Source organism: Lethenteron reissneri, unplaced genomic scaffold, assembly GCF_015708825.2.
Source record: "Lethenteron reissneri isolate LAM-NWPU_2019-01 unplaced genomic scaffold, ASM1570882v1 scaffold_141, whole genome shotgun sequence".
In the NCBI taxonomy this organism is placed as follows: domain Eukaryota; kingdom Metazoa; phylum Chordata; class Hyperoartia; order Petromyzontiformes; family Petromyzontidae; genus Lethenteron; species Lethenteron reissneri.
The window spans coordinates 89,730-114,256 of record NW_026891124.1 but is presented as its reverse complement, the minus strand read 5'-3'; the positions used below and the strand labels follow the sequence as shown (position 1 = coordinate 114,256).

Here is a 24,527-nt window from a genome sequence, read left to right as displayed (position 1 = left end):
AATGGCCAAATCGCTAAGCTATGTTGCTACATATGCGAATTGTTAATGTAAAAATTAACAATTGAATGCAAAGTCCATGATATGCCATGACGCGAACAAAGGATTTGGATACTAGACGGGAGTTATAAGGGGCTTAAATTCAGACCTCAAGACCATTTCGAGAGGGATTTCACTGAGGATAGACGCTCGACTCCTCGCTCTGCAGATTACCCTTCTCCTGCGAGACCCAGCCTGGCGAGCCCGATTGCTTGGCGACTGGGAGAGTTCGTGGCGAACTCTTCAGACGGGTTACAGGGACATCGACACGCCGTGCATCAACACGTAAGTGTCTTAGTTAGTGGATAAAACTGGTAGTCGCGTGTAGCCCGACTTACGAGACGTTACTGTGTCTCGGTTAGACGTTAGTGAGAGTTTGCTTTTTGGCGATTTGAGACAGACATCCACGCAGCTTAGAGGGTGCCTTTAACTCTCAACAACACCCGCGACTGTTACTCTGCTCTGAAGAATCAGTCACATGGAGCAGATAAACTATCCACATCGCCACGCACACACGGGCGAGAAGCCGTTCAATTGCTCTGTGTGTGGGAAGGCATTTTCACGGAAATCCCATCTTAACGATCACCAGAAGACACACACGGGCGAGAAGCCATTCAAATGCTCTGTGTGTGGGAAGGCATTTTCACGGAAATCCCATCTTAACGATCACCAGAAGACACACACGGGCGAGAAGCCATTCAAATGCTCTGTGTGTGGGAATACATTTTCACGGAAATCACATCTTCACAGTAATCAGAAAACACACACAGACGAGAAGCCGTTCAGGTGCTCTGTGTGTGGGAAGGCATTTTCACATAAACACCATCTTAACAGTCATCAGAAAACACACACAGACGAGAAGCCGTTCAGGTGCTCTGTGTGTGGGAAGGCATTTTCACGTAAACACCATCTTAACAGACACCAGAAAACACACACGAACGAGAAGTCATTCAATTGCGCTGTGTGCGGGAAGGCATTTTCACGGAAATAAAATCTTCAGTCACAAGAAAACACACTCGGGCTAGAAGCCATTTCATTGCTCTACGAGGGAGAGGACATGTTCACGGCCATCACCCCGAAACAAGCACCAGAAGATCCGCAATGATAGGGAAGTGAAATCAAAATGTAGAATTCAAAGTGCTGCAATGAGTCCTGAAAAAATGCATCTTTCGAACCTATGCAGGTGGATCCTGAAAGATGGCGAGATGTAGTGGATGTAATCAGCGCTGACGACAATTCCTCTTTCGACCCCATGAAGTTGGATCCGGAGAGATGGCTGGATGTAGTGGAGTGGCTGAAGACGTATTGAGTACATCTGTTAACTGTTGCATTGTGTATATTCGCGTATCTAAGATATATTTTTTCAGTGATTTCCAGTACTCCGAGCTAGAGTGATGTTGTGAATGGTCTATACTGTGTTCAGATGAACGTATTCCTTTTAATTTCCAGAAGTGTTCACTTATTTCAGGATGACAACAATGTTATACTTCTATAGATGCGTTGCTTCGTCTGGTGGTTGTATCATCGGGACTGGTAAATGTTTGGTGTTTATGGTAGAAGGTGCCATGTCATCCTCTCACAGCTAAATGCGTGTTAAAGTTTATTCTAGACTTCCTCACGTTAAGGTGGTGCTTTGTAGTCCTATCGGACTACTTGTTGATGTGGTGTGATGCGCAGTGGTTGTGTGGTGGTTCAATTTCTAATTTTACTCTCGTGGTTAAGTGGTTTTGTTGATTTAAAGTTGGAGAAATACTGTGATCACAACTTTGCTCAATATTTTAAACATGTTCTTAATTTTCGATTTAAAGCTTTCGTGACTGCAGGGATTCATCTTCTTGGTTCTTTCAGGTAAAGTGACGTAGAATGGAAATAATAAAATAAAAATATTTTATGATGTTTTATTTTTATTATTTTATTATTTCCATTCTACGTGACTTTACCGAAAGAACCAAGAAGATGTTCTTAAAAAAATATTTTATCATTGTGTAATAAACAAAATAACTTAAAGTAATAGGTTTCAGAGTGTGCGTGGATTGCACGTTCGTTGTTCTTGTGTTTGATGGCTTGGACTTCTGGACGAATGGCTTCAGTCAAAAGGACGTCGATGGGGAAATCGACGTTTACGTGTTAGATTTTAAGAATATGTTTTAACTGTTGAATTCCTATTGGGAAATAATTTGCCTAGTTCCTTCCTGTTTGAGCATGCGTATGAATAAAGATTTCGATACGAGTATTAACGTGAATTTTCTTGCAGAACAATAAAGACCTGACATGTTAAAGATGACTAATCGTCCCTTATTGCTACAATGTTCATAGCGAACACGCGTGGAGGCGAGTTTCAGGTGAAGCATCTCCAGCACACAAGTTGACCCTCACCTGGCAGCATCGTGGCTGTCCGCTGATCACACTCATGACGTCACACTCATGACGTCACACGCACGAGCTGTAGGGGCGGGGCTCTGTCCGCTCAGTGGCGCTGTTTTCATTAATTTAGCACCACGAGCGGGGAGTCTCATCCCTGTAGTTCCCTGTTGTGGTGCCGCATTCATCACCACGTTGCCCCTCAATGATTTGTACGAAACGATATGAAAATAAGTTGTGTGTTCCACTATACAAACTTACACGAGTACACATATACACTCCCTTGTACACACACCCACACACGAGTTTACATACACCGCGGTGGAGAAAAATGCACGAATGTGCATCCACCCCGCTTTGTACACACAAAGATAAATATCCCCCGTATAGCCTTAACAGACTGTAGGGGCAAGTGCTGTTAGCGAGCACCTATGAAGGCCGCAACGGTACACGAGGGGGTGGGTGGCCAGCACCACGCCCGACCGCCTTTGTCTCCCTCGTGGCAATGTTTACACATCGCACCAGGTACTCATTTGAGGCTGAGTCGACCTAGGGGAGGCCCGGGACCGGTTCAGATAATCGTCACTGGTGTTGGCCGTGAGCGGGAATCGAACCCGTGTAGCCGGGTTCATAGCGCAGCGCGCTAACCGCTACACCACCGCTCCCCACATATACACTCCGTTGTACACACACCCACACACGAGTGGACATACACAGTGCTGTAGGAAAATGCACGAATGTGCATACACACCGCTTTGTACATACACACACGGGTGCACATGCATACACGAGTGCGTACACCCATTTGTGCATTTATACATACGACACATATGTATAGATGCACAAATGAGTGTAAATGCATCGGGGTGTAGATACATGCACAGTGTAATTGCACACAGCAATATACATAAACACATGTGCACGTATACAGCAGTGTGCATGCTCAGGGATTGCGTTTCAACACACACAAATATGCGAGCACACACGATTGTACATACATACACACACGTGTACAGACCCACACGTGTCCATGAACGAGTGTAAATACACACACGAGTGCACATACACACGAATATACCCACAGAGAAGTACACACCCATGTCCATACACATGGCTACAGTTCCCTGCTGTAATGGCTGGTGCTTATGCTAGAAGGTGGCATGTGTTGTAATTATTGCACAGCAAATGATGTGAGCGTGCTGTCTTGTTGATTCCAAACTTTGTCACGTTAAGGTGGTGCTTCGTAGTCCTATCGGATTACTTGTTGATGTAGTGTGATGCGCATTGGTTGTGAGGTGTTTCAATTCCTGATTTTACTCTCGTTGTTAAGTGGTCTTGTTGAGCTAAAGTTGGAGAAAGACATTGCTCACACACGCTTACAAGCGATACAATTTCGATTATCAATACAAGTGTATGACAGCAATCGTAATAATTGTCGTGAATTAAATTAAACAAATCACCTTGATTTACTGACGCGCTCATATCAACACAAATACTTAAATATATTTTTTATAAAACAAAGTCAGTACAGTATATATTTGTACCTCTTAGTCGAAATCGAACTGGACATCAGCATTTTGATACTTCAGACTGTATGTCGATGTTAAATCCTCTAAACTTGCTTCAGTTTAAAGGACATTGTCGGGTGAATATTGGCAAATTATCACGAAGCACGAAATTATGCATGGATATGTATATCTTTATTTAAACGGAAGCATACAATTATGCAGAGAGATATGCATATGTATTAAGGTTAAATTGCAATGGCCGGATTAGCTAAGCTATGTTGCTACATATGCGGATTGTTAATGTAGAAATTAACAATTGAATGCAAAGTCGATGATAATCCAAGACGAGAACAAAGGAATTGAATGCTAGAGGGGAGTTATAAGGGGCTTAAAATCAGACCTCAAGACCATTTCGAGAGGGATTTCACTGAGGATAGACGCGCAACTCTTCGCTCTGCAGATTACCCTTCTCCTGCGAGACCCAGCCTGGCGAGCTCGATTGCCTGGCGACTGGGAGAGTTCGTGGCGATCTCTTCAGACGGGTTACAGGGACATCGACACGCCGTGCATCAACAAGTAAGTGTCTTCGTTAGTGGATACAACTGGTAGTCGCGTGTAGCCCGACTTACGAGACGTTACTGTGTGTCGGTTAGACGTTAGTGAGAGTTTGCTTTTTGGCGATTTGAGACAGACATCCACGCAGCTTAGAGGGTGCCTTTAACTCTCAACAACACCCGCGACTGTTACTCTGCTCTGAAGAATCAGTCACATGGAGCAGATAAACTATCCACATCGCCACGCACACACGGGCGAGAAGCCGTTCAATTGCTCTGTGTGTGGGAAGGCATTTTCACGGAAATCCCATCTTAACGATCACCAGAAGACACACACGGGCGAGAAGCCATTCAAATGCTCTGTGTGTGGGAAGGCATTTTCACGGAAATCCCATCTTAACGATCACCAGAAGACACACACGGGCGAGAAGCCATTCAAATGCTCTGTGTGTGGGAATACATTTTCACGGAAATCACATCTTCACAGTAATCAGAAAACACACACAGACGAGAAGCCGTTCAGGTGCTCTGTGTGTGGGAAGGCATTTTCACATAAACACCATCTTAACAGTCATCAGAAACACACACAGACGAGAAGCCGTTCAGGTGCTCTGTGTGTGGGAAGGCATTTTCACGTAAACACCATCTTAACAGACACCAGAAAACACACACGAACGAGAAGTCATTCAATTGCGCTGTGTGCGGGAAGGCATTTTCACGGAAATAAAATCTTCAGTCACAAGAAAACACACTCGGGCTAGAAGCCATTTCATTGCTCTACGAGGGAGAGGACATGTTCACGGCCATCACCCCGAAACAAGCACCAGAAGATCCGCAATGATAGGGAAGTGAAATCAAAATGTAGAATTCAAAGTGCTGCAATGAGTCCTGAAAAAATGCATCTTTCGAACCTATGCAGGTGGATCCTGAAAGATGGCGAGATGTAGTGGATGTAATCAGCGCTGACGACAATTCCTCTTTCGACCCCATGAAGTTGGATCCGGAGAGATGGCTGGATGTAGTGGAGTGGCTGAAGACGTATTGAGTACATCTGTTAACTGTTGCATTGTGTATATTCGCGTATCTAAGATATATTTTTTCAGTGATTTCCAGTACTCCGAGCTAGAGTGATGTTGTGAATGGTCTATACTGTGTTCAGATGAACGTATTCCTTTTAATTTCCAGAAGTGTTCACTTATTTCAGGATGACAACAATGTTATACTTCTATAGATGCGTTGCTTCGTCTGGTGGTTGTATCATCGGGACTGGTAAATGTTTGGTGTTTATGGTAGAAGGTGCCATGTCATCCTCTCACAGCTAAATGCGTGTTAAAGTTTATTCTAGACTTCCTCACGTTAAGGTGGTGCTTTGTAGTCCTATCGGACTACTTGTTGATGTGGTGTGATGCGCAGTGGTTGTGTGGTGGTTCAATTTCTAATTTTACTCTCGTGGTTAAGTGGTTTTGTTGATTTAAAGTTGGAGAAATACTGTGATCACAACTTTGCTCAATATTTTAAACATGTTCTTAATTTTCGATTTAAAGCTTTCGTGACTGCAGGGATTCATCTTCTTGGTTCTTTCAGGTAAAGTGACGTAGAATGGAAATAATAAAATAAAAATATTTTATGATGTTTTATTTTTATTATTTTATTATTTCCATTCTACGTGACTTTACCGAAAGAACCAAGAAGATGTTCTTAAAAAAATATTTTATCATTGTGTAATAAACAAAATAACTTAAAGTAATAGGTTTCAGAGTGTGCGTGGATTGCACGTTCGTTGTTCTTGTGTTTGATGGCTTGGACTTCTGGACGAATGGCTTCAGTCAAAAGGACGTCGATGGGGAAATCGACGTTTACGTGTTAGATTTTAAGAATATGTTTTAACTGTTGAATTCCTATTGGGAAATAATTTGCCTAGTTCCTTCCTGTTTGAGCATGCGTATGAATAAAGATTTCGATACGAGTATTAACGTGAATTTTCTTGCAGAACAATAAAGACCTGACATGTTAAAGATGACTAATCGTCCCTTATTGCTACAATGTTCATAGCGAACACGCGTGGAGGCGAGTTTCAGGTGAAGCATCTCCAGCACACAAGTTGACCCTCACCTGGCAGCATCGTGGCTGTCCGCTGATCACACTCATGACGTCACACTCATGACGTCACACGCACGAGCTGTAGGGGCGGGGCTCTGTCCGCTCAGTGGCGCTGTTTTCATTAATTTAGCACCACGAGCGGGGAGTCTCATCCCTGTAGTTCCCTGTTGTGGTGCCGCATTCATCACCACGTTGCCCCTCAATGATTTGTACGAAACGATATGAAAATAAGTTGTGTGTTCCACTATACAAACTTACACGAGTACACATATACACTCCCTTGTACACACACCCACACACGAGTTTACATACACCGCGGTGGAGAAAAATGCACGAATGTGCATCCACCCCGCTTTGTACACACAAAGATAAATATCCCCCGTATAGCCTTAACAGACTGTAGGGGCAAGTGCTGTTAGCGAGCACCTATGAAGGCCGCAACGGTACACGAGGGGGTGGGTGGCCAGCACCACGCCCGACCGCCTTTGTCTCCCTCGTGGCAATGTTTACACATCGCACCAGGTACTCATTTGAGGCTGAGTCGACCTAGGGGAGGCCCGGGACCGGTTCAGATAATCGTCACTGGTGTTGGCCGTGAGCGGGAATCGAACCCGTGTAGCCGGGTTCATAGCGCAGCGCGCTAACCGCTACACCACCGCTCCCCACATATACACTCCGTTGTACACACACCCACACACGAGTGGACATACACAGTGCTGTAGGAAAATGCACGAATGTGCATACACACCGCTTTGTACATACACACACGGGTGCACATGCATACACGAGTGCGTACACCCATTTGTGCATTTATACATACGACACATATGTATAGATGCACAAATGAGTGTAAATGCATCGGGGTGTAGATACATGCACAGTGTAATTGCACACAGCAATATACATAAACACATGTGCACGTATACAGCAGTGTGCATGCTCAGGGATTGCGTTTCAACACACACAAATATGCGAGCACACACGATTGTACATACATACACACACGTGTACAGACCCACACGTGTCCATGAACGAGTGTAAATACACACACGAGTGCACATACACACGAATATACCCACAGAGAAGTACACACCCATGTCCATACACATGGCTACAGTTCCCTGCTGTAATGGCTGGTGCTTATGCTAGAAGGTGGCATGTGTTGTAATTATTGCACAGCAAATGATGTGAGCGTGCTGTCTTGTTGATTCCAAACTTTGTCACGTTAAGGTGGTGCTTCGTAGTCCTATCGGATTACTTGTTGATGTAGTGTGATGCGCATTGGTTGTGAGGTGTTTCAATTCCTGATTTTACTCTCGTTGTTAAGTGGTCTTGTTGAGCTAAAGTTGGAGAAAGACATTGCTCACACACGCTTACAAGCGATACAATTTCGATTATCAATACAAGTGTATGACAGCAATCGTAATAATTGTCGTGAATTAAATTAAACAAATCACCTTGATTTACTGACGCGCTCATATCAACACAAATACTTAAATATATTTTTTATAAAACAAAGTCAGTACAGTATATATTTGTACCTCTTAGTCGAAATCGAACTGGACATCAGCATTTTGATACTTCAGACTGTATGTCGATGTTAAATCCTCTAAACTTGCTTCAGTTTAAAGGACATTGTCGGGTGAATATTGGCAAATTATCACGAAGCACGAAATTATGCATGGATATGTATATCTTTATTTAAACGGAAGCATACAATTATGCAGAGAGATATGCATATGTATTAAGGTTAAATTGCAATGGCCGGATTAGCTAAGCTATGTTGCTACATATGCGGATTGTTAATGTAGAAATTAACAATTGAATGCAAAGTCGATGATAATCCAAGACGAGAACAAAGGAATTGAATGCTAGAGGGGAGTTATAAGGGGCTTAAAATCAGACCTCAAGACCATTTCGAGAGGGATTTCACTGAGGATAGACGCGCAACTCTTCGCTCTGCAGATTACCCTTCTCCTGCGAGACCCAGCCTGGCGAGCTCGATTGCCTGGCGACTGGGAGAGTTCGTGGCGATCTCTTCAGACGGGTTACAGGGACATCGACACGCCGTGCATCAACAAGTAAGTGTCTTCGTTAGTGGATACAACTGGTAGTCGCGTGTAGCCCGACTTACGAGACGTTACTGTGTGTCGGTTAGACGTTAGTGAGAGTTTGCTTTTTGGCGATTTGAGACAGACATCCACGCAGCTTAGAGGGTGCCTTTAACTCTCAACAACACCCGCGACTGTTACTCTGCTCTGAAGAATCAGTCACATGGAGCAGATAAACTATCCACATCGCCACGCACACACGGGCGAGAAGCCGTTCAATTGCTCTGTGTGTGGGAAGGCATTTTCACGGAAATCCCATCTTAACAGACACCATAAAACACACGCGGGCGAGAAGCCGTTCAGTTGCTCTGTGTGTGGGAAGGCATTTTCACGGAAATCCCATCTTAACAGACACCATAAAATACACGCGGGCGAGAAGCCGTTCAATTGCTCTGTGTGTGGGAAGGCATTTTCACGGAAATCTAATCTTAACGATCACCAGAAGACACACACGGGCGAGAAGCCATTCAAATGCTCTGCGTGTGGGAAGGCATTTTCACATAAATCACATCTTAACAGACACCAGAAAACACACTCGGGTGAGAAGCCATTCAGTTGCTCTGTTTGTGGGAAGGCATTTGCGGAGAAATCACATCTAAAGAGACACCAGAAAACACACACGAACGAGAAGCCATTCAATTGCGCTGTGTGCGGGAAGGCATTTTCACGGAAATAAAATCTTCAGTCACAAGAAAACACACTCGGGCTAGAAGCCATTTCATTGCTCTACGAGGGAGAGGACATGTTCACGGCCATCACCCCGAAACAAGCACCAGAAGATCCGCAATGATAGGGAAGTGAAATCAAAATGTAGAATTCAAAGTGCTGCAATGAGTCCTGAAAAAATGCATCTTTCGAACCTATGCAGGTGGATCCTGAAAGATGGCGAGATGTAGTGGATGTAATCAGCGCTGACGACAATTCCTCTTTCGACCCCATGAAGTTGGATCCGGAGAGATGGCTGGATGTAGTGGAGTGGCTGAAGACGTATTGAGTACATCATTTTTTTTATAAAACAAAGTCAGTACAGTATACATTTGCACATCTTAGTCCAAATCGAACTGGACATCAGCATTTTGATACTTCAGACTCTATGTCGATGTTAAATCCTCCAAACTTGCATCAGTTTAAAGGACATTGTCAGGTGAATATTGGCAAATTAACACGAAACACGGAATAATGCATGGATATGTAGATCTTTATTTAAACGGAAGCGTACAATTATGTAGTGAGATATGCATATGTATTCAAGTTAAATTACAATGGCCGGATTAGCTAAGCTATGTTGCTACATATGCGGATTGTTAATGTAAAAATTAACAATTGAATGCAAAGTCTATGATAATTCAAGACGAGAACAAAGGATTTGAATGCTAGAGGGGAGTTATAAGGGGCTTAAAATCAGACCTCAAGATCATTTCGAGAGGGATTTCACAGAGGATAGACGCGCAACTCCACGCTCTGCAGATTACCCTTCTCCTGCGACACCCAGCCTGGCGAGCCCGATTGCCTGGCGACTGGGAGAGTTCGTGGCGATCACTTCAGACGGGTTACAGGGACATCGACACGCCGTGCATCAACAAGTAAGTGTCTTCGTTAGTGGATACAACTGGTAGTCGCGTTCATCCCGACTTACGAGACGTTACTGTGTGTCGGTTAAACGTTAGTGAGAGTTTGCTTTTTGGCGATTTGAGGCAGACATCCACGCAGCTTAGAGGGTGCCTTTAACTCTCAACAACACCCGCGACTGTTACTCTGCTCTGAAAAATCATTCACATGGAGCAGATACTCTTTCCACAGCGCCACGCACACACGGGCAAGAAGCCGTTCAATTGCTCTGTGTGTGGGAAGGCATTTTCACGGAAATCACATCTTAACACTCACCAGAAAACACACACAGGCGAGAAGCCATTCAAGTGCTCTGTGTGTGGGAAGGCATTTTCACAGAAATCACATCTTAACACTCACCAGAAAACACACACAGGCGAGAAGCCATTCAATTGCGCTGTGTGTGGGAAGGCATTTGCACAGAAATCACATCTTCAGAGTCACCAGAAAACACACACGGGCGAGAAGCCATTCAAGTGCTCTGTTTGTGGGAAGGCATTTGCTTGGAAATCTATTCTTTACAGTCACCAGAAAACACACACGGGCGAGAAGCCGTTCAATTGCTCTATTTGTGGAAAGGTATTTGCGGATAAATCAAATCTTAACAGACACCAGAAAACACACTCGGGTGAAAAGCGAATCAATTGCTCTGTGTGTGGGAATGCATTTGCACGAAAATCACATCTTCAGAGTCATCAAAAAACACACACGGGCGAGAAGCCATTCAATTGCTCTGTGTGTGGGAAGGCATTTTCACAGAAATCACATCTTCACAGTCACCAGAAAACACACTCAGGTGAAAAGCGAATCAATTTCTCTCCGAGGGAGAGGACATGTTCACGGTCATCACCACGAAACAAGCATCAGAAGATCCGCAATGATAGGGAAGTGGAATCAAAAGGTGTAATGCAAAGTGCTGCAATGAGTCCTGAAAAAAATGCATCTTTTGATCCTATACAGGTGGATCCTGAGAGATGCCTAGATGTAGTGGATGTCATGAGTCCTGACAACAATTCCTTTTTCGACCTCATGCAGTTGGATCCTGAGAGGTTGCTGGATGTAATGAGCCCTGCCGACAATTCCTCTTTCGACCCCATGCAGGTGGATACTGAGACATGGCTGCTGGAATGGCTGGAGAGTCAAAGTTTTGAGAACTTCTGTTAACTCTTGAAGTCCTGGAATGTGCATGTTTGTGTCTCTGTTAGATCAGTTAATAAGGTACGAAATATTATTTCCGTGATTTCTAGTACTCCAAGCTAGAGTGATATTTCGGCCACAACGCAAGCAGCCGTCGTCAGGTGGAGAACAGGTCCGTCAAGTAGTCATTCAGACTCTGTCTACTTGACAGACCTATTCTTCACCTGAAGATGGCTGCTTGCGTTGTGGCCGAAACGTCGTGAAAATTATTTTATTATGTTTTATTTTTATTATTTTATTACTTCCCTTCTACGTGACTTTACCGAAAGAACCAAGAAGATGAATCCCTGCAGTCACGAAAGCTTTAAATCGAAAAAAAAGGTGGCATGTGTTGTAATTATTGCACAGCAAATGATGTGAGCGTGCTGTCTTGTTGATTCCAAACTTTGTCACGTTAAGGTGGTGCTTCGTAGTCCTATCGGATTACTTGTTGATGTAGTGTGATGCGCATTGGTTGTGAGGTGTTTCAATTCCTGATTTTACTCTCGTTGTTAAGTGGTCTTGTTGAGCTAAAGTTGGAGAAAGACATTGCTCACACACGCTTACAAGCGATACAATTTCGATTATCAATAAAAGTGTATGACAGCAATCGTAATAATTGTCGTGAATTAAATTAAACAAATCACCTTGATTTACTGACGCGCTCATATCAACACAAATACTTAAATATATTTTTTATAAAACAAAGTCAGTACAGTATATATTTGTACCTCTTAGTCGAAATCGAACTGGACATCAGCATTTTGATACTTCAGACTGTATGTCGATGTTAAACCCTCTAAACTTGCTTCAGTTTAAAGGACATTGTCGGGTGAATATTGGCAAATTATCACGAAGCACGAAATTATGCATGGATATGTATATCTTTATTTAAACGGAAGCATACAATTATGCAGTGAGATATGCATATGTATTAAGGTTAAATTGCAATGGCCGGATTAGCTAAGCTATGTTGCTACATATGCGGATTGTTAATGTAGAAATTAACAATTGAATGCAAAGTCGATGATAATCCAAGACGAGAACAAAGGAATTGAATGCTAGAGGGGAGTTATAAGGGGCTTAAAATCAGACCTCAAGACCATTTCGAGAGGGATTTCACTGAGGATAGACGCGCAACTCTTCGCTCTGCAGATTACCCTTCTCCTGCGAGACCCAGCCTGGCGAGCTCGATTGCCTGGCGACTGGGAGAGTTCGTTAGTGGATACAACTGGTAGTCGCGTGTAGCCCGACTTACGAGACGTTACTGTGTGTAGGTTAGACGTTAGTGAGAGTTTGCTTTTTGGCGATTTGAGACAGACATCCACGCAGCTTAGAGGGTGCCTTTAACTCTCAACAACACCCGCGACTGTTACTCTGCTCTGAAGAATCAGTCACATGGAGCAGATAAACTATCCACATCGCCACGCACACACGGGCGAGAAGCCGTTCAATTGCTCTGTGTGTGGGAAGGCATTTTCACGGAAATCCCATCTTAACAGACACCATAAAACACACGCGGGCGAGAAGCCGTTCAGTTGCTCTGTGTGTGGGAAGGCATTTTCACGGAAATCCCATCTTAACAGACACCATAAAATACACGCGGGCGAGAAGCCGTTCAATTGCTCTGTGTGTGGGAAGGCATTTTCACGGAAATCGAATCTTAACGATCACCAGAAGACACACACGGGCGAGAAGCCATTCAAATGCTCTGCGTGTGGGAAGGCATTTTCACATAAATCACATCTTAACAGACACCAGAAAACACACTCGGGTGAGAAGCCATTCAGTTGCTCTGTTTGTGGGAAGGCATTTGCGGAGAAATCACATCTAAAGAGACACCAGAAAACACACACGAACGAGAAGCCATTCAATTGCGCTGTGTGCGGGAAGGCATTTTCACGGAAATAAAATCTTCAGTCACAAGAAAACACACTCGGGCTAGAAGCCATTTCATTGCTCTACGAGGGAGAGGACATGTTCACGGCCATCACCCCGAAACAAGCACCAGAAGATCCGCAATGATAGGGAAGTGAAATCAAAATGTAGAATTCAAAGTGCTGCAATGAGTCCTGAAAAAATGCATCTTTCGAACCTATGCAGGTGGATCCTGAAAGATGGCGAGATGTAGTGGATGTAATCAGCGCTGACGACAATTCCTCTTTCGACCCCATGAAGTTGGATCCGGAGAGATGGCTGGATGTAGTGGAGTGGCTGAAGACGTATTGAGTACATCATTTTTTTTATAAAACAAAGTCAGTACAGTATACATTTGCACATCTTAGTCCAAATCGAACTGGACATCAGCATTTTGATACTTCAGACTCTATGTCGATGTTAAATCCTCCAAACTTGCATCAGTTTAAAGGACATTGTCAGGTGAATATTGGCAAATTAACACGAAACACGGAATAATGCATGGATATGTAGATCTTTATTTAAACGGAAGCGTACAATTATGTAGTGAGATATGCATATGTATTCAAGTTAAATTACAATGGCCGGATTAGCTAAGCTATGTTGCTACATATGCGGATTGTTAATGTAAAAATTAACAATTGAATGCAAAGTCTATGATAATTCAAGACGAGAACAAAGGATTTGAATGCTAGAGGGGAGTTATAAGGGGCTTAAAATCAGACCTCAAGATCATTTCGAGAGGGATTTCACAGAGGATAGACGCGCAACTCCACGCTCTGCAGATTACCCTTCTCCTGCGACACCCAGCCTGGCGAGCCCGATTGCCTGGCGACTGGGAGAGTTCGTGGCGATCACTTCAGACGGGTTACAGGGACATCGACACGCCGTGCATCAACAAGTAAGTGTCTTCGTTAGTGGATACAACTGGTAGTCGCGTTCATCCCGACTTACGAGACGTTACTGTGTGTCGGTTAAACGTTAGTGAGAGTTTGCTTTTTGGCGATTTGAGGCAGACATCCACGCAGCTTAGAGGGTGCCTTTAACTCTCAACAACACCCGCGACTGTTACTCTGCTCTGAAAAATCATTCACATGGAGCAGATACTCTTTCCACAGCGCCACGCACACACGGGCAAGAAGCCGTTCAATTGCTCTGTGTGTGGGAAGGCATTTTCACGGAAATCACATCTTAACACTCACCAGAAAACACACACAGGCGAGAAGCCATTCAAGTGCTCTGTGTGTGGGAAGGCATTTTCACAGAAATCACATCTTAACACTCACCAGAAAACACACACAGGCGAGAAGCCATTCAATTGCGCTGTGTGTGGGAAGGCATTTGCACAGAAATCACATCTTCAGAGTCACCAGAAAACACACACGGGCGAGAAGCCATTCAAGTGCTCTGTTTGTGGGAAGGCATTTGCTTGGAAATCTATTCTTTACAGTCACCAGAAAACACACACGGGCGAGAAGCCGTTCAATTGCTCTATTTGTGGAAAGGTATTTGCGGATAAATCAAATCTTAACAGACACCAGAAAACACACTCGGGTGAAAAGCGAATCAATTGCTCTGTGTGTGGGAATGCATTTGCACGAAAATCACATCTTCAGAGTCATCAAAAAACACACACGGGCGAGAAGCCATTCAATTGCTCTGTGTGTGGGAAGGCATTTTCACAGAAATCACATCTTCACAGTCACCAGAAAACACACTCAGGTGAAAAGCGAATCAATTTCTCTCCGAGGGAGAGGACATGTTCACGGTCATCACCACGAAACAAGCATCAGAAGATCCGCAATGATAGGGAAGTGGAATCAAAAGGTGTAATGCAAAGTGCTGCAATGAGTCCTGAAAAAAATGCATCTTTTGATCCTATACAGGTGGATCCTGAGAGATGCCTAGATGTAGTGGATGTCATGAGTCCTGACAACAATTCCTTTTTCGACCTCATGCAGTTGGATCCTGAGAGGTTGCTGGATGTAATGAGCCCTGCCGACAATTCCTCTTTCGACCCCATGCAGGTGGATACTGAGACATGGCTGCTGGAATGGCTGGAGAGTCAAAGTTTTGAGAACTTCTGTTAACTCTTGAAGTCCTGGAATGTGCATGTTTGTGTCTCTGTTAGATCAGTTAATAAGGTACGAAATATTATTTCCGTGATTTCTAGTACTCCAAGCTAGAGTGATATTTCGGCCACAACGCAAGCAGACGTCTTCATGTGGCTCTGTCTACTTGACAGACCTGTTCTCTACCTGAAGATGGCTGCTTGCGTTGTGGCCGAAACGTCGTGAGAATTATTTTATTATGTTTTATTTGTATTCTTTTATTATTTTCCTTTTACGTGACTTCACCGAAAGAACCAAGAAGATTAATCCCTGCAGTCATGAAAGCTTTAAATCGAAATACAGTGTTGTTGTGAATGCTCTATAATGTGTTCAGATGAAAGCCTTCCTTTTAAGTTCCAGAAGTGTTCACTTATTTCAGGATGACAACAATGTTATACTTCTATAGATGCGTTGCTTCGTCTGGTGGTTGTATCATCGGGACTGGTAAATGTTTGGTGTTTATGGTAGAATGTGCCATGTCATCTTCTCACAGCTAATTGCGTATTCAAGTTTATTCTAGACTTAAAGTTTATTCTAGTGGTTTTGTTGAGCTAAAGTTGGAGAAATAATGTGATCACAACTTTGCTCAACATATATATTTTTTATCAATGTTTAATAAGTAAAATAACTTAAAATAATTAGTTTCAGAGTGTGCGTGGATTGCACGTTCGTTGTTCTTGTGTTTGATGGCTTGGACTTCTGGACGAATGGCTTCAGTCGAAAAGGACGTCAATGGGGAAATCGACGTTCACGTGTTAGATTTTTAGAATATGTTTTAACTGTTGAAATTGGGAAATAATTTTCCCAGTTCCTTCCTGTTTGAGCATGCGTATTAATAAAGATTTCGATACGAGTGTTAACGTGAATTTTCTTGCAGATTAATAAAGACCTGAATTGTTTTTAAAGATGACTGATCGTACGTTATTTCAACCATATCCTTCCTTTAAAAAACACGGACGAGTAGACATACACACACAAGTGTGCTTATAAACACGACTGTCTATACAGCGGTGTGCATTCACACACGAGTGTGCATGTGTTTCTACGAGTTTTAACTTTAATTTACAGAACAATAAAGACCTGACATGTTAAAGAAGGGAAATAAAAAAAATATAAAAATAAAAGAATTAAAAAAATTTATAATTTTTTTTTCATTTTTTTTTTATTAAATGATAAAAAATAAACATTTAAACAGAATTAAATTACTTTATATTTTTTTTCCCTTCTACGTGACTTTACCGAAAGAACCAAGAAGATGAAGAAGAAAACAAAACATAATAAAATAATTGTATTATGTTTTATTTTTATCATTTTATTATTTCCCTTCTTCGTGACTTTACCGAAAGAACCAAGAAGGTTAATTTTCTTGCAGAACAATAAAGATGACTAATCGTCCCTTATTGCTACAATATTCATAGCGAACACGTGTGGAGGCGAGTTTCAGGTGAAGCATCTCCAGCACACAAGTTGACCCTCACCTGGCAGCATCGTGGCTGTCCGCTGATCACACTCATGACGTCACACTCATGACGTCACACGCACGAGCTGTAGGGGCGGGGCTCTGTCCGCTCAGTGGCGCTGTTTTCATTAATTTAGCACCACGAGCGGGGAGTCTCATCCCTGTAGTTCCCTGTTGTGGTGCCGCATTCATCACCACGTTGCCCCTCAATTATTTGTACGAAACGATATGAAAATAAGTTGTGTGTTCCACTATACAAACTTACACGAGTACACATATACACTCCCTTGTACACACACCCACACACGAGTTTACATACACCGCGGTGGAGAAAAATGCACGAATGTGCATCCACCCCGCTTTGTACACACAAAGATAAAGAACCCCCGTATAGCCTTAACAGACTGTAGGGGCAAGTGCTGTTAGCGAGCACCTATGAAGGCCGCAACGGTACACGAGGGGGTGGGTGGCCAGCACCACGCCCGACCGCCTTTGTCTCCCCAGTGGCAATGTTTACACACCGCACAAGGTACTCATACACTTTTATTGATAATCGAAATGGTATCGCTTGTAAGCGTGTGTGAGCAATGTCTTTCTCCAACTTTAGCTCAACAAGACCACTTAACAACGAGAGTAAAATTACGAATTGAAACACCTCACAACCAATGCGCATCACACCACATCAACAAGTAATCCGATAGGACTACGAAGCACCACCTTAACGTGACAACGTTTGGAATAAACAAGACAGCACGCTCACATCATTTGCTGTGCAATAATTACAACACATGCCACCTTCTAGCATAAGCACCAGCCATTACAGCAGGGAACTGTAGCCATGTGTATGTACATGGTTGTGTACTTCTCTGTGGGTACATTCGTGAGCATGTGCACTCGTGTGTGTATTTACACTCGTTCATGGACACGTGTGGGTCTGTACACGTGTGTATGTACAATCGTGTGTGCTCGCAAATTTGTGTGTGTTGAAACGCAATCCCTGAGCATGCACTCTGCTGTATACGTGCACATGTGTTTATGTACATTGCTGTGTGCAATTACACTGTGCATGTATCTACACCCCGATGCATTTACACTCATTTGTGCATCTATACATATGTGTTGTATGTATAGATGCACAAATGGGTGTACGCACTCGTGTATGCATGTGCACCCGTGTGTTTATGTACAAAGCGGTGTGTATGCACATTCGTGCATTTTCCTACAGCACTGTGTATGTCCACTCGTGTGTGGGTGTGTGTACCCGTGTAAGTATGTGTAGTGGAACACACAACTTATTTTCATATTGTGTCGTACAAAGAGTTGAGGGGCAACGTGGTGATGAATGCGGCACCACAACAGGGAACTACAGGGATGAGACTCCCCGCTCGTGGTGCTAAATTAATGAAAACAGCGCCACTGAGCAGACAGAGCCCCGCCCCTACAGCTCGTGCGTGTGACGTCATGAGTGTGACGTCATGAGTGTGATCAGCGGACAGCCACGATGCTGCCAGGTGAGGGTCAACTTGTGTGCTGGAGATGCTTCACCTGAAACTCGCCTCCACACGTGTTCGCTATGAACATTGTAGCAATAAGGGACGATTAGTCATCTTTAACATGTCAGGTCTTTATTGTTCTGCAAGAAAATTAAAGTTAAAACTCGTAGAAACACATGCACACTCGTGTGTGATTGCACACCGCTGTATAGACAGTCGTGTTTATAAGCACACTTGTGTGTGTATGTCTACTCGTCCGTGTTTTTTCAAGGAAGGATATGGTTGAAATAACGTACGATCAGTCATCTTTAAAAACAATATAGGTCTTTATTAATCTGCAAGAAAATTCACGTTAATACTCGTATTGAAATCTTTATTAAAACGCATGCTCAAACAGGAAGGAACTAGACAAATTATTTCCCAATTTCAACAGTTAAAACATATTCTTAAAATTCAACACGTGAACGTCGATTTCCCCATTGACGTCCTTTTCGACTGAAGCCATTCGTCCAGAAGTCCAAGCCATCAAACACTAGAACAACGAACGTGCAATCCACGCACACTCTGAAACCTATACTTTAAGTTATTTATTTATTACACAATGATAAAAAAATTAAAGAACATGTTTAAAATATTGAGCAAAGTTGTGATCACAGTATTTCTCCAACTTTAAATCAACAAAACCACTTAACCACGAGAGTAAAATTAGAAATTGAACCACCACACAACCACTGCGCATCACACCACATCAACAAGTAGTCCGATAGGACTACAAAGCACCACCTTAACGTGACGAAGTCTAGAATAAACTTTAACACGCAATTAGCTGTGAGAGGATGACATGGCACCTTCTACCATAAACACCAAACATTTACCAGTCCCGATGATACAACCACCAGACGAAGCAACGCATCTATAGAAGTATAACATCGTTGTCATCCTGAAATAAGTGAACACTTCTGGAAATTAAAAGGAATACGTTCATCTGAACACAGTATAGACCATTCACAACATCACTCTAGCTCGGAGTACTGGAAATCACTGAAAAAATATATCTTAGATACGCGAATATACACAATGCAACAGTTAACAGATGTACTCAATACGTCTTCAGCCACTCCACTACATCCAGCCATCTCTCCGGATCCAACTTCATGGGGTCGAAAGAGGAATTGTCGTCAGCGCTGATTACATCCACTACATCTCGCCATCTTTCAGGATCCACCTGCATAGGTTCGAAAGATGCATTTTTTCAGGACTCATTGCAGCACTTTGAATTCTACATTTTGATTTCACTTCCCTATCATTGCGGATCTTCTGGTGCTTGTTTCGGGGTGATGGCCGTGAACATGTCCTCTCCCTCGTAGAGCAATGAAATGGCTTCTAGCCCGAGTGTGTTTTCTTGTGACTGAAGATTTTATTTCCGTGAAAATGCCTTCCCGCACACAGCGCAATTGAATGGCTTCTCGTTCGTGTGTGTTTTCTGGTGTCTCTTTAGATGTGATTTCTCCGCAAATGCCTTCCCACAAACAGAGCAACTGAATGGCTTCTCACCCGAGTGTGTTTTCTGGTGTCTGTTAAGATGTGATTTATGTGAAAATGCCTTCCCACACGCAGAGCATTTGAATGGCTTCTCGCCCGTGTGTGTCTTCTGGTGATCGTTAAGATTCGATTTCCGTGAAAATGCCTTCCCACACACAGAGCAATTGAACGGCTTCTCGCCTGCGTGTATTTTATGGTGTCTGTTAAGATGGGATTTCCGTGAAAATGCCTTCCCACACACAGAGCAACTGAACGGCTTCTCGCCCGCGTGTGTTTTATGGTGTCTGTTAAGATGGGATTTCCGTGAAAATGCCTTCCCACACACAGAGCAATTGAACGGCTTCTCGCCCGTGTGTGCGTGGCGATGTGGATAGTTTATCTGCTCCATGTGACTGATTCTTCAGAGCAGAGTAACAGTCGCGGGTGTTGTTGAGAGTTAAAGGCACCCTCTAAGCTGCGTGGATGTCTGTCTCAAATCGCCAAAAAGCAAACTCTCACTAACGTCTAACCGACACACAGTAACGTCTCGTAAGTCGGGCTACACGCGACTACCAGTTGTATCCACTAACGAAGACACTTACTTGTTGATGCACGGCGTGTCGATGTCCCTGTAACCCGTCTGAAGAGATCGCCACGAACTCTCCCAGTCGCCAGGCAATCGTGCTCGCCAGGCTGGGTCTCGCAGGAGAAGGGTAATCTGCAGAGCGAGGAGTTGCGCGTCTATCCTCAGCGAAATCCCTCTCGAAATGGTCTTGAGATTTGAATTTAAGCCCCTTATAACTCCCCTCTAGCATTCAAATCCTTTGTTCTCGTCTTGGATTATCATCGACTTTGCATTCAATTGTTAATTTTTACATTAACAATCCGCATATGTAACAACATAGCATAGCGAATCTGGCCATTGTAATTTAACCTTAATACGTATGTACATTATACTGCGTAATTGTACACTTCTGTTTGAATAATTACATACATCTCCATGCATAATTCCGTGCTTCCTGTGAATTTGCTAATATTCACCCGACAATGCCCTCTAAACTGCAGAGATTCATCTTAATGGTTCTGTCGGTAAAGGCACGTAGAAGGGAAGTAATAAACGAATAAAAAATAAACATAATAAAATAATTCTCACGACGGAAGAGATGGAGGACGAGACAAAGGAGGAGGTGGAGGAGGTGCAGGTGGTGGAGGTGGTGATGCAGGCTCGTGAAGGACGCTACTGGGCAGTTGGAGGCAGTCGCCCTCCAACAACAACGGAGGGCGGAGGAGCGACGCTCACAACAACGAGCGGAGCGCCGGGTGGATAAAGCACAGCAAGTTGGTACAGTAGGGGGCACAGGTGGTGCATCAGCCAGTCATCTCGGTAATCTCGGTCAGTCGACCCGTGGCACCTGCTGGGTCTGCCCCGTGACCTCCTGCCAGCGGGCGTTCGACACTTCACGTGGTAGCCTCAAGGTGCACTTGGCCTGGCACAAGCGTCGTGGTGACGTCACCGCCACTTAGTGGCGAATGGCGGTTATTGTTGTTGTTGTTGTTGATGCAGGGAAAGAAGAGGAAGCGAGGGGGCCTTGCTCGCGTGGCGAGAGCGATCACCTCACTCCTCCGCCGCGTGCTGCTTTGTGGTGGCATGTCCACCACACAGTAGGGGTGGTTGTTGTGGTCGTGGATCGCTGCCAACCATGACCACTATCACCAGACTACCCACCCACCCCGTGACACATCCCAGGCACACACCCACACACCCCGTGATACACGTCACACACACACACCACATGGTTCCCCCCCGGAGAGACGGTGCCACTGGGACCACAGCTGTGGAAGGAATCTGAGCAGCAGATGCCAGGACTACAGTGGAGAACGACTGCTATCAAGACACCTCACACAACAAACACACACGGGACTAGCCTAAAAAAACTAGCCGGCCCCATCTTGGACTAATAGGTGCAAGTTAATACTGTTCTGAACCTGTTTAATAAACATATTTAAGAACACTCGTGTTGAGCATGGCGCTTTTAGCAAACGAGTGTGTTTTGTTATAATTTCTGTCATGAACTTTGAATAATCATCTGAATGGTTTAGCTTGAAAGCGTGGTTCATAATAACGTTACGCAAAAAAAACAATCGTCATCTTTTAGTCTGTAACTTACGACCTTCGGTGTGTATATACACCTGTGTGCATGTGTTCAATATTTTGCCCGTGTTTAAAATTTGCGACGAGTTTTTTTTTGATACAGCTGTCTTGGCTGTGATGGTACCACCTGAAGACGGAAGCTTGTGTTGCCTCTGAAACGTCGTGATTTTTATTTTATTTTACTTTTTAATGTGTTTTACCTACGTGACCTTACCGAAAAAACCTAAGAATACGAGTTGTTTTGCTAATTTCATTGACTATTGAGGTGTTACCAGCCCCTCGCACCCGTCCAAAGACCTCGTGGGACGCTGTGGTGGCTACGAGCCTTACCTCCGGGACATTGCTCACATCCACCACAGCGTTACCGTCCAACACCGTCAATGAACGAAGAGGGTTGTTTTTGCAAAACTTTACTCGTGGCAGGAGATTGACAAACAACAGAGAGTGCCTCCTTCTGATAAACAAAAAAACGAATGAAGGGGGCGTGGGAGCGTGGCGTAAGGTGTGGAAAGCTGTAAGTCACAGGTATCAATCGAATTGGGTCAATGACACCAGCACACAAATGGTGGGGTCGTTTGGAATGGTGTTGCATTGATGAAAGATGAAGTTTTCCGACGTTGAATTTCATGAACTTTACATTCAATTGTTATTTTTGGAATTTCCAATCTGCATATCTAGCAATTAGCTTCGTTAATCTGGCTATTGAGCTTAAGTCTGAATGCATATGTGCATCTCACCACATAATTCGCGTTCATTTGCTCATATTCACTCTGCAATGTGTGTACACGTGTATATTTACACTTGTTTTTGTGGATATGTACATGCGTGTATGTGTGTATAGGTATGTACACTAATTTGTTCGCACATTTATTTGTGATGTCAAACGCAATCCCTGTGTACGTACACTGCTGTGTATGTATACTCGTGTGTGTATGCGCACTCGTGTATGCATGTGCATCCGTGTGTGTATGTACAAAGCTGTGTGTATGCACATTCGTGTATGTATCTACAGCTCTGTGTATGTCCACTCGTGTGTGGGTGCGTGTACAAGGGAGTGTATGTGTGTACTCGTGTGTTATTGTTATAATATTGTGTCGTACCAAGAATTGAGGGGCAACGTGGTAATGAATGCGGTACCACAACAGGGAACTGTAGCCATGTGTATGTACATGGGTGTGTACTGCTGTGCGTGTACATTCGTGTGTGTATTTACACTCGTTCATGGACACGTGTGGGTCTGTACACGTGTGTGTATGTATGTACAATCGTGCGTGCTCGCACATTTGTGTGTGTATTGCCCCTACAGTCTGTTAAGGCTATACGGGGGATCTTTATCTTTGTGTGTACAAAGCGGGGTGGATGCACATTCGTGCATTTTTCTACACCGCTGTGTATGTCCACTTATGTGTACAAGGGAGTGTATATGTGTACCCGTGTAAGTATGTGTAGTGGAACACACAACTTATTTTCATATCGTGTCGTACAAATAATTGAGGGGCAACGTGGTGTTGAATGCGGCACCACAACAGGGAACTACAGGGATGAGACTCCCCGCTCGTGGTGCTAAATTAATGAAAACAGCGTCACTGAGCGGACAGAGCCCCGCCCCTACAGCTCGTGCGTGTGACGTCATGAGTGTGACGTCATGAGTGTGATCAGCTGACAGCCACGATGCTGCCAGGTGAGGGTCAACTTGTGTGCTGGAGATGCTTCACCTGAAACTCGCCTCCACACGTGTTCGCTATGAACATTGTAGCAATAAGGGACGATTAGTCATCTTAAACATGTCAGGTCTTTATTGTTCTGCAAGAAAATTAAAGTTAAAACTCGTAGAAACACATGCACACTCGTGTGTGATTGCACACCGCTGTATAGACAGTCGTGTTTATAAGCACACTTGTGTGTGTATGTCTACTCGTCCGTGTTTTTTCAAGGAAGGATATGGTTGAAATAACGTACGATCAGTCATCTTTAAAAACAATATAGGTCTTTATTAATCTGCAAGAAAATTCACGTTAATACTCGTATTGAAATCTTTATTAAAACGCATGCTCAAACAGGAAGGAACTAGACAAATTATTTCCCAATTTCAACAGTTAAAACATATTCTTAAAATTCAACACGTGAACGTCGATTTCCCCATTGACGTCCTTTTCGACTGAAGCCATTCGTCCAGAAGTCCAAGCCATCAAACACTAGAACAACGAACGTGCAATCCACGCACACTCTGAAACCTATACTTTAAGTTATTTATTTATTACACAATGATAAAAAAATTAAAGAACATGTTTAAAATATTGAGCAAAGTTGTGATCACAGTATTTCTCCAACTTTAAATCAACAAAACCACTTAACCACGAGAGTAAAATTAGAAATTGAACCACCACACAACCACTGCGCATCACACCACATCAACAAGT

General features: G+C 43.6%; 1 pseudogene; it reads left to right on the top strand.

The window, feature by feature from the left end:
• LOC133362249 (uncharacterized) overlaps positions 1-24,527 on the top strand; it is a 110,697-nt pseudogene that overhangs the window by 31,868 nt on the left and 54,302 nt on the right.